Source organism: Hylobates moloch, unplaced genomic scaffold (genome assembly GCF_009828535.3).
Source record: "Hylobates moloch isolate HMO894 unplaced genomic scaffold, HMol_V3 SCAFFOLD_3, whole genome shotgun sequence".
Taxonomy (NCBI): Eukaryota; Metazoa; Chordata; class Mammalia; order Primates; family Hylobatidae; genus Hylobates; species Hylobates moloch.
In genome coordinates, this window is record NW_026652278.1 from 153,297,809 (window position 1) to 153,308,789 (window position 10,981).

Here is a 10,981-nt window from a genome sequence, read left to right on the forward strand (position 1 = left end):
AAAATAAGCTTTCATAAAAAAGCCTCAGTAGCCAGCACCATGGAACAGCGGTAATATTTAGAAACTATTGAAAAGATAAGGCGCATAGGAGAAAAACTAACTCAAACGTAGTAGTTCTTTGGTCAAAAATACAAATAATATTAAAGGCATTGTCTGCCTTTGCAATTCAAAGCTGTCAGATGGGATAAATTGTTAAAGCCAGCATGTATTTTATAACTATGCTGCACTTATCTTATCTTTGGACTTATTTGGGTAAGTCCAAATGCACTTAATTTGTATCTGTATTATTATTTAAGGCAAAGCAGTGAGAAGTCTCTAATATGATACCAATCTCAGATTATCCTTAAAAGAAGCCTTGTTATTAGCACTTTCTAACATGAGAAGTAATATTTGTGTAAAGCCAAAGATAAAGGTATCAAAAAGAATTAAATAAAAAACAAGAATTTACAGCAGGTGAAAAATATGAAATACAGAGAAGTTATCCTTTATATTTGTGAGAGAAGCATAATTAGCTTTTAAGTAATGGAAGTTTAAAATGTGGTCCTTATGTGTCCTTGTGTATTCTTAATGAAATTAAACAAAATATTAGAATGTTGTTTATTCACTTCTTCAACAAATATTTATTAAATGCACATTTCTTTGCAGGCACTCTTCTAAGCAGGAGGAAATAGTAGTGTTTAAAACAGGTGAATAGCTAAGTGCCCTCCTGGGCTGTACATTCAGTGAAAGAATTATAATCCCTCAAAGTGGTTTCTGGTCCCAAATTGTAATTAGTTCTACACTCCGTCAGTAATTTTGAATGGGATAATGATGGAATTTTATGTTTCAATAATGAAGAGTAAGAGTTAGCTATCATATATTGAGCTACTCGAAAGCTATCAAAAGAGCAAAAAGAAATTAGATTTTCACCTAGCAAAAGAGATAATAAAACAGAAAGCCACTCTGAATATACATTACTTCTTAGTCTACATACATCCCAGAAATGTTCATTCTCTAGCTGTGTGGCTGTGGGCAGGTTTCTTAACCTCTCTGTGCCTCAGGTTCCTCATATATCAAATGGAGATAAAAATATACCTACCTCATAGAGATTTTAAGATCATTTAATGAGTTAATAAAACCACAGTGGCACTGAACATAATTCTAAGGCATGAGACCACAGGGTAAGTTTTCAACAATGCAAACTCAGACTATGTAAAACACATTTCTCCACAAGATGAAGTAAATAACTGGTACTGAACTAAACTTCCCACAGTAAGCAACTATAGAACTAGACAAAATATATGAAGCAACTGTTTGCGGGCAACAACCAGAGACAATACGAGGCTGCAATCACAAAAGAGGCAAAACTCACAAGGCAATCATTGCTTTTGCTCCCACCTGCTGCCTGGGAACAATTTCCCTCCCATAGCACAAAGATCTGGAGTCCAAGCAAAACATGATGCTCCAGCTGAATTGTGCAGGCAGAGATCAGAACTCGGAGCAAATAAAATGCCTAGAATCTGCAGGATAGGGTGTGAAACATGAAGAAGCTGTGCAGAAGGGGCCATAGAAGTCCAAGTTGAGGGACACTTCTGTGAGTCCACAGCAGAAAACCATGCTGTATTTATTAATACATATAGTCTCCTGTGAGTCCTGGCTAAATGCCAGCTTTCAAGATGGCAATGGCACAGCGGATATAGGTTGCTTTGTGCTTGAGGGTAGAATAGAGTTACTGGATGTGAAGCAGAGCTGGAGACAGAGCAGCTCCATGAACTACCGGAGTTTGGACTGCCATAGTGGAAAGCATTGCTAACAGCCCTGATAGGCATCTGATAGACCAAAAAGACCATGCCTCAGAAGAAAGGATCATTCTCTCATCAAACATACTCTAGACACATGTTAAGACAACCTGAAACTAAGTCCCAACATGATCTGCAAAAGACACAAATTTTGGAGGTTGAATCTTTTAAAGTTAGAGAGGCTTAGGAAATAACTTGGATTTTCAACAAATATGCGCTAACAAAGCATAAAATAAAGTCTAGGCAAGTTGAAAGGATTCAGCAAGTGAAATGTCTTCTACAACAAGAATCAACACTTTTCAGAATACAACAGAATCTAGAATCAGAATGACATATTTCCCATATATTTAACATTCAATTCAAAAATCTCTGGCATAGAAATTTAAAAAAAAAAAATTAGCCAGGCGTGGTGGCACACACCTACAGTCTTAGCTCCTCAAGAGACTGAGGCAGGAAGATTGTTTGAGCCCAGGGGCTCAAGGATGCAGTGAGCTGTGATCATGTCACTGCGCTCCAGCCTGGATGACAAAGCATGACACTGTCTCAAAATAAATTAATTAAAAGAAAAGAAAAATGTGATCCACAGTATAAAAATAATTTTTAAGCAGTCAACAGAAGTCAAACATACGATGGCCCAGATTTTTTATTTAAAAGATTCTAAGTCAGTTATTTTAAACATGTCCAAAGAATGCAAAGAAAACATCATCAAAGATGTAAAGGAAAAGGAGATCTTATTTAATCATATGGACTGAATGTTTGTCTCCCAAAAATGTGTATGTTGGCATCTAATCCCCATGGTGATGGTATTAGGAGGTAGTGTCTGTGGGAAGTGATTAGGTCATAAAGGTAGAGCCCTCACACATAGGCGTAATGCCCTTATAAAAGAGACCCCAGAGAAATACTCCTCCCTGTAACCATATGAGGAGAAGATGGACAATGAGAAGACGGACATTTTGAACCAAGAAGCAGGCCCTTACCAGACATTAAATCTGCTGGTGCCTTGCTTCCAGGCTTCCCAGCCTCCCAGAACTCTGAGCAATAAATCTCTGTTATTATAAGCCACCTAATCTGTGGTATTCTGTTACAGCAGCCCAAATGGACTAAGACACTTAATGAGTGAAGAGATAGGGAATCTCGACAGAGAAATGTAAACTATAAAAAGAACCAAAGAGAAATTCCAGAACCAAAAAGTACAATAACTGAAATAAATAAACAATGGGATGGAGGTTGGATGGGGCAGTAAAAAAGGGAGTCACAGGAATAAAACATTGTAAGGCATGATAAAGTTTGAAAATTGGTCCTATAGTTTCAATTAAAATGTCTTTCTTTTTTTCCCAACAAATATAACCTATAACTACTTTGAAAATTGTTTTTCAAAAGTTTATTTAAGTCATTTCTTTATTAGATACAAATGTAAACTCTAAATGCTTTCATTTTAAGGCACTTGGGGTGGGGGACAATCGAGTTTATCAGAAGAGAAAAAAGTTCAAAATAAGTTTTTACTCATAAGAGTAAGGTAAAATGGGTACATGTATATTGAAAGTAAGAATGGTAACCAGTAAAATCTCCTCCCCCAAACTCACAATATGAAAAACAGTAAAAACAACTACAATTTTGACAGCAATTATACAACAGGAATTTATTCTAAGGAATTAATCGGAGATGTACAGAAGTATTTAGATCCACAAAGTATTATTCCTATTTATTATTTTTGGTTTAGAAAAAAATGGGGAAAAATAAGGGACTGTAACAAATTGGGGTATAGGTATGTGATGCAATACTACCTGGTGCTTTTAAATGGTATTGTAAAACAATGACAGAATATTCATCAGTATTGTAAAACAATGACAGAATATTCATCACATATGGGATTTCGTGTTTTCTTAAAAGCACACTTTTCACATCTTAACATCTCTGAAATTGAGATATATATTAAAATCAATGGCATCTTACAATTATAATTGGCAGCTTTTCTTTCTTCCTTAGTGATCCATAAAATAATGATGCAACTTGCAATAGATGGTGTCAGGTTAAATGAAATATGGTGGTGTTAAATTTTAAATATATGTTTCTAAATTAGAATGGTCTCTTACGGCTCAGAGAGAGGCAGTCTTGTGTCCGGAATAAGAGTGTAGTCCATGGAACAGATTGTCTGGGTTCCAATCTCACCTCTACTATTAATAGTTGTGTGATCTAGGGCAAGTTTCTTAACCAAATGTCCCTCAACTTCCCCAAAGTAAACAGAGATTATAATAATATCCACTTCATATGGTTGTTCAGTAGACTAAAAGTTTTCAGAATAGCGTTTGGTACATAGGACACATTCCAAAAGTGATAGTTATTATTACTCACAAAACACATATATGCATGGAAAAAACTGTAAGGAAAGATATTCGCTGTAATTATCTTGGTGTGGTATGAGCATCAGTGATTTTTATTTGCTTTTTAGGATTTTCCAAGTTGTCTGCAATACATGTGTATTGGTTATGTAACTAGAAAAATAATATTATTTTAAGATAAACTAAAACATATTATATTAAAAAATCTTTGACATTGAAAATGTATATGGTATAATGGTTACATGAAAAAAGCATATGGTGATTTGAATTTTGTAAAAGTTATATAGGTATGGAAAAATCTAGAAGAAAATATCTCTGAATAGTATGATTTATATACAGCTCTTTTAAAATCAATCTATATTTCTTTTTAGGACTTGCTACAATGAAGACATTATTTTATAGATTAAAAGTATGTATGCTTAGGAGATATACCTAATGTTAAATGATGAGTTAATGGGTGCAGCACACCAACATGGCACACGTATACATATGTGACAAACCTGCAAATTGTGCACATGTACCCTAAAACTTAAAGTATAATAAAAAAAGAAAGTAAATGAAAAAAAAGTATGAATGCTATTTTTAAAATTAAATATGGAACATTTTGTGAGGTGGCAGGTAGATTCATCAAGACAACTTGGGCAAGAGCCACAATCTACATGACCAATCCAGTAAAAATGGCTCAGACCTTAAATGAATGACTCAGTTGAATGAATCAATCTACTGTGATCTAACTCTTTCCAAACCAGATCCTCCCCAGATGATGTCTGGCAAGCTATGTTTTCCTTAGTCACAACTCATCCAAATCAGAGGGCTTACAAAGAAGTCTTTACTATTTTTTCCCCTTGAATCTTACAAGTTCTCAAAAAGGTAACTTTTTAAGTACAATAAGCCAGGACAAATTCATCAAGTTCATGACTAGAATATGTCAAAATATTAATTTATCTGCTCCAGTTTAACAGAATTTCTTCCTGGAATTTTGAATCAGAAAATCCTGATTCTGACTCACTTTGTCCACAAGTGATTAAATGTGAGCTCTTGATAAAGCCACTTAACCTCTCCAAGGTTAGGATGTTGTGGTTTTTGCTTTCATCTGTAAAATAAAAATAATAAAATGTACCTGACAAGATGTTCAGAGAAATAAACAAGAGAGTGGATGCCAAATACCTAGCTCATAGCCTAGCAAATGTTGAGTTGGAACAAACAACTCTGTTAAACCAAGTTTAGCCTAAAGATGTCTCTTTACACATTTTAAGTTTGGCCTAAAGGTTTTTCTGTGCAACATGAATATAGTAAGTGGAGGTGTAAATAGACCATAGCCTCTACTTATGCCAATCACCGAGTTTTGGCCAATCAAATATAGCCAACTGTTGGAACCGTGTTCAAATAAAGCAAATGCCAGCTGTAATGTAGCTGTTTCTGTACCTCACTTCCATGTTCTGTACATCACTTTCCTTTTCCTGTTCATAAATCTTCCACCACCACGTGGCTGCACTGCCTGCACTGGAGTCTCTGAGCCTCTCCTGGCTCAAAAGCCTGCCTGATTTGCAAATTGTTCACTGCTCAATTAAACTCCTTTAAATGTAATTAGGCTGATGTTTTTCTTTTATCAACTCAGACACACTTTTAAAACCTCCTTGAATTAAAAATTCCAGAACTGGGCTTTGCATTAAGCTCTGTCCTGGCACTAAGCTTTTAAATACACTTGTTAGGTTTTACTTGGTGGTCTCATATATAGGCTACTTATTCAAATATTAACTCTAAATAGGCAATATGGGGGCCTGAAACATTTTTTAAAGGAGAAAGAGGAATTTGGAAAGCAATATTCAGGGAAAAGTTATGACAAATTATAATGCAGTTTATGTGAACAAGGAAAAAGCTAATTATTTTATAATCATAAAAGTAGTGTGTGTGTTCTATGTGCTGAACAGTGTGCTAAGCACTTTATATTGAGAATCGTATGTCATTATAAAAGTAATGTGGGTTACACATGTAATATCCATGTTACAAACATGTGCATGTACCCCCTGAATCTGAAACTTTAAAAAGAAATTTAATATGGGACCACTAGTTCAAGCATCTGAGATCACATAGCCAGTAAAGTGAAAGAGTGAAGACTCTTATTCTGAGAAAGTCTGTGGAAAGTGGTCATCAGGTTTTAGATAATATTTCATAAGCCCACATTGGGCTTGGACTAGAAAACGTACATGGAGAGGGGGCAGCTCCAAGATGGCCGAATAGGAACAGCTCCAGTCTACAGCTCCCAGTGTGAGCAACGCAGAAGACGGGTGATTTCTGCATTTCCAACTAAGGTACCAGGTTCATCTCACTGAGGCTTGTTGGACAGTGGGTGCAGCGCACCGAGCATGAGCTGAAGCAGGGCAAGGCATCTTCTCACCCGGGAAGCACAAGGGGTCAGGGAATTCCCTTTCCTAGCCAAGCAAAGCTGTGACAGAAGGCACCTGGAAAATCTGGTCACTCCCACCCAGTACTGCACTTTTCCAGTGGTCTTAGTAAACGGCACACCAGGAGATTATATCCCACACCTGGCTCAGAGGGTCCCACACCCATGGAGCCTCGCTCATTGCTAGCACAGCAGTCTGAGATTGAACTGCAAGGTGGCAGCAAGGCTGGGGGAGGGGTGCCTGCCATCCAATGAGGCTTGAGTAGGTAAACAAAGCAGCCCAGAAGCTCGAACTGGGTGGAGCCCACCACAGCTCAAGGAGGCCTGCCTGCCTCTGTAGGCTCCACCTCTGGGGGCAGGGCATAGCTGAACAAAAGGCAGCAGAAACCTCTGCAGACTTAAATGTCCCTGTCTGACAGCTTGGAAGAGAGTAGTGTTTCTCCCAGCATGGTTTTTGAGATCTGAGAACGGACAGACTGCCTCCTCAAGTGGGTCCCTGATCCCCAAGCAGCCTAACTGGGAGGCAACCCCCAGTAGGGGCAGACTGACACCTCACATGGCTGGGTACCCCTCTGAAATGAAACTTCCAGAGGAATGATCAGGCAGCAACATTTGCTGTTCAGCAATATTCGTTGTTCTGCAGCCTCTGCTGGTGATACCCAGGCAAACAGGGTCTGGAGTGGACCTCCAGCAGAGTCCAACAGACTTGCAGCTGGGGGTCCTGACTGTTAGAAGGAAAACTAACAAACAGAAAGGACATCCACACCAAAACCCCATCTGTACGTCACCATCATCAAAGACCAAAGGTAGATAAAACCACAAAGATGGGGAAAAAACAGAGCAGAAAATCTGAAAATTCTAAAAATCAGAGCACCACTCCTCCTCCAAAGGAATGCAGCTCCTCACCAGCAACGGAACAATGCTAGACAGAGAAGGACTTTGACAAGCTGAGAAAAGAAGGCTTCAGATGATCAACTTCTCCAAGCTAAAGGAGGAAGTTGGAACCCATCGCAAAGACGTTAAAAACCTTGAAAAAAATTAGACGAATGTATAATTAGAATAACCAATGCAGAGAAGTCCTTAAAGGACCTGATGGAGCTGAAAACCAGGACACGAGAACTACGTGATGTATGCACAAGCTTCAGTAGCCGATTCGATCAACTGGAAAAAAGGTAACAGTGATTGAAGATCAAATCAATGAAATGAAGCAAGCAGAGAATTTTACAGAAAAAAGTAAAAAGAAATGAATAAAGCCTCCAAGAAATATGGGACTATGTGAAAACACCAAATCTACATCTGATTGATTGATGTACCTGAAAGTGACAGGGAGAATGGAACCAAGCTGGAAAACACTCTTCAGAATATTATCCAGGAGAACTTCCCCAACCTACCAAGGCAGGCCAGCATTCAAATTCAGGAAATACAGAGAATGCCACAAAGATACTCCTCGAGAAGAGCAACTCCAAGACACATAATTGTCAGATTCACCAAAGTTGAAATGAAGGAAAAAATGTTAATGGAAGCCAGAGAGAAAGCTCGGGTTACCCACAAAGGGAAGCCCATCAGACTAACAGCAGATCTCTCAGCAGAAACTCTACAAGCCAGAAGAGAGTGGGGGCCAATATTCAATATTCTTAAAGAAAAGAATTTTCAACCCAGAATTTCATATCCAGCCAAACTAAGCTTCATAAGTGAAAGAGAAATAAAATCCTTTACAGACAAGCAAATGCTGAGAGATTTTGTCACCACCAGGCCTGCCCTAAAAGTGCTCCTGAAGGAAGCACTAAACATGGAAAGGAACAACCTGTACCAGTCACTGCAAAATCAGGCCAAATTGTAAAGACCATCGATGCTAGGGAGAAACTGCATCAAATAATGAGCAAAATAACCAGCTAACATCATAATGACAGGATCAACTTCACACATAACAATATTAACCTTAAGTGTAAATGGGCTAAATGCTCCAATTAAAAGACACAGACTGGCAAATTGGATAAAGAGTCAAGACCCATCAGTGTGCTGTATTCAGGAAACCCATCTCATGTGCAGAGACACACATAGGCTCAAAATAAAGGGATGGAGGAAGATCTACCAAGCAAATGGAAAACAAAAAAAGGCAGCGGTTGCAATCCTGGTCTCTGATAAAACGGACTTTAAACCAACAAAGATCAAAAGAGACAAAGAAGGGCATTACATAATGGTAAAGGGATCAATGCAACAAGAAGAGCTAACTATCCTAAATATATATGCACCCAATACAGGAGCACCCAGGTTCATAAAGGAAGTCCTTAGAGATCTACAAAGAGACTTAGACTCCCACACAATAATAATGGGAGACTTTAACACCTCACTATCAATATTATACAGATCAACGAGACAGAAAGTTAACAAGGATATCCAGGAATTGAACTCAGCTCTGCACCAAGTGGACGTAATAGACATCTACAGAACTCTCCACCCCAAATCAACAGAATATACATTCTTCTCAGCACCACACTGCACTTATTCCAAAATTGACCACATAGTTGGAAGTAAAGCACTCCTCAGCAAATGTAAAAGAACAGAAATTATAACAAACTGTCTCTCAGACCATAGTGCAATCAAACTAGAACTCAAGATTAAGAAACTCACTCAAAACCGCTCAACTACATGGAAACAACAACCTGCTCCTGAATGGCTACTGGGTACATAACAAAATGAAGGCAGAAATAAAGATGTTCTTTGAAACCAATAAGATCAAAGACATAACATACCAGAATCTCTGGGGCACATTTAAAGCAGTGTGTAGGGGGAAATTTATAGCACTAAATGCCCACAAGAGAAAGCAGAAAAGATCTAAAATTGATACCTTAACATCACAATTAAAAGAACTAGAGAAGCAAGAGCAAACACATTCAAAAGCTAGCAGAAGGCAAGAAATAACTAAGATCAGAGCAGAACTGAAGGAAATAGAGACACAAAAAACTCTTCAAAAAATCAATGAATCCCGGAGCTGGTTTTTTGAAAAGATCAACAAAATTGATAGACCACTAGCAAGACAAATAAACAAGAAAAGAGAGAAGAATCAAATAAATGCCATAAAAAAATGATAAAGGGGATAACAACACCGATCTCACAGAACTACAAACTACCATAAGAGAATACTATAAACACCTCTACGCAAATAAACTAGAAAATCTAGAAGAAATGGATAAATTCCTTGACACATACACCCTCCCAAGTCTAAACCAGGAAGAAGCTGAATCCCTGAATAGACCAATAACAGGCTCTGAAATTGAGGCAATAATTAATAGCTTACCAACCAGAAAAAGTCCAGGACCAGACGGAGTCACAGTCAAATTCTACCAGAGGTACAAACAGGAGCTGGTACCATTCCTTCTGAAACTATTGCAATCAATAGAAAAAGAGGGAATCCTCCCTAACACATTTTATGAGGCCAGCATCATCCTGATACGAAAGCCTGGCAGAGACAACAAAAAAAGAGAATTTTAGACCGATATCCCTGATGAACATCGATGCAAAAATCCTCAATAAAATACTGGCAAACCGAATCCAGCAGCACATCAAAAAGCTTATCCACCATGATCAAGTTGGCTTCATCCCTGGGATTTAAGGCTAGTTCAACATATGCAAATCAATAAACGTAATCCAGCATATAAACAGAACCAAAGACAAAAACTACATGATTATCTCAATAGATGCAGAAAAGGCCTTTGACAAAATTCAACAGCCCTTCGTGCTAAAAACTCTCAATAAATTAGGTATTGATGGGACGTATCTCAAAATAATAAGAGATATTTATGACAAACCCACAGCCAATTTTATACTGAATGGGCAAAAACTGGACGCATTATATTTGAAAACTGGCACAAGACAGGGATGCCCTCTCTCACCACTCTTATTCAACATAGTGTTGGAAGTTCTGGCCAGGGCAATCAGGCAGGAGAAGGAAATAAAGGGTATTCAATTAGGAAAAGAGGAAGTCAAATTGTCCCTCTTTGCAGATGACATGATTATATATCTAGAAAACCCCATTGTCTCAGCCCAAAATCTCCTTAAGCTGATAAGTAACTTCAGCAAAGTCTCAGGATACAAAATCAATGTGCAAATATCACAAGCATTCCTATACACTAATAACAGACAAACAGAGCACCAAATCATGAGTGAACTCCCATTCACAATTGCTTCAAAGAGAATAAAATACCTAGGAATCCAACTTACAAGGGATGTGAAGGACCTCTTCAAGGAGAACTACAAACCACTGCTCAATGAGAGAAAACAAACAAATGGAAGAACATTCCATGCTCATGGATAGGAAGAATCAATATCGTGAAAATGGCCATACTGCCCAAGGTAATTTATAGATTCAATGCCATCCCCATCAAGCTACCAATGACTTTCTTCACAGAATTGGAAAAAACTACTTTAAAGTTCATATGGAACCAAAAAAGAGCCCGCAT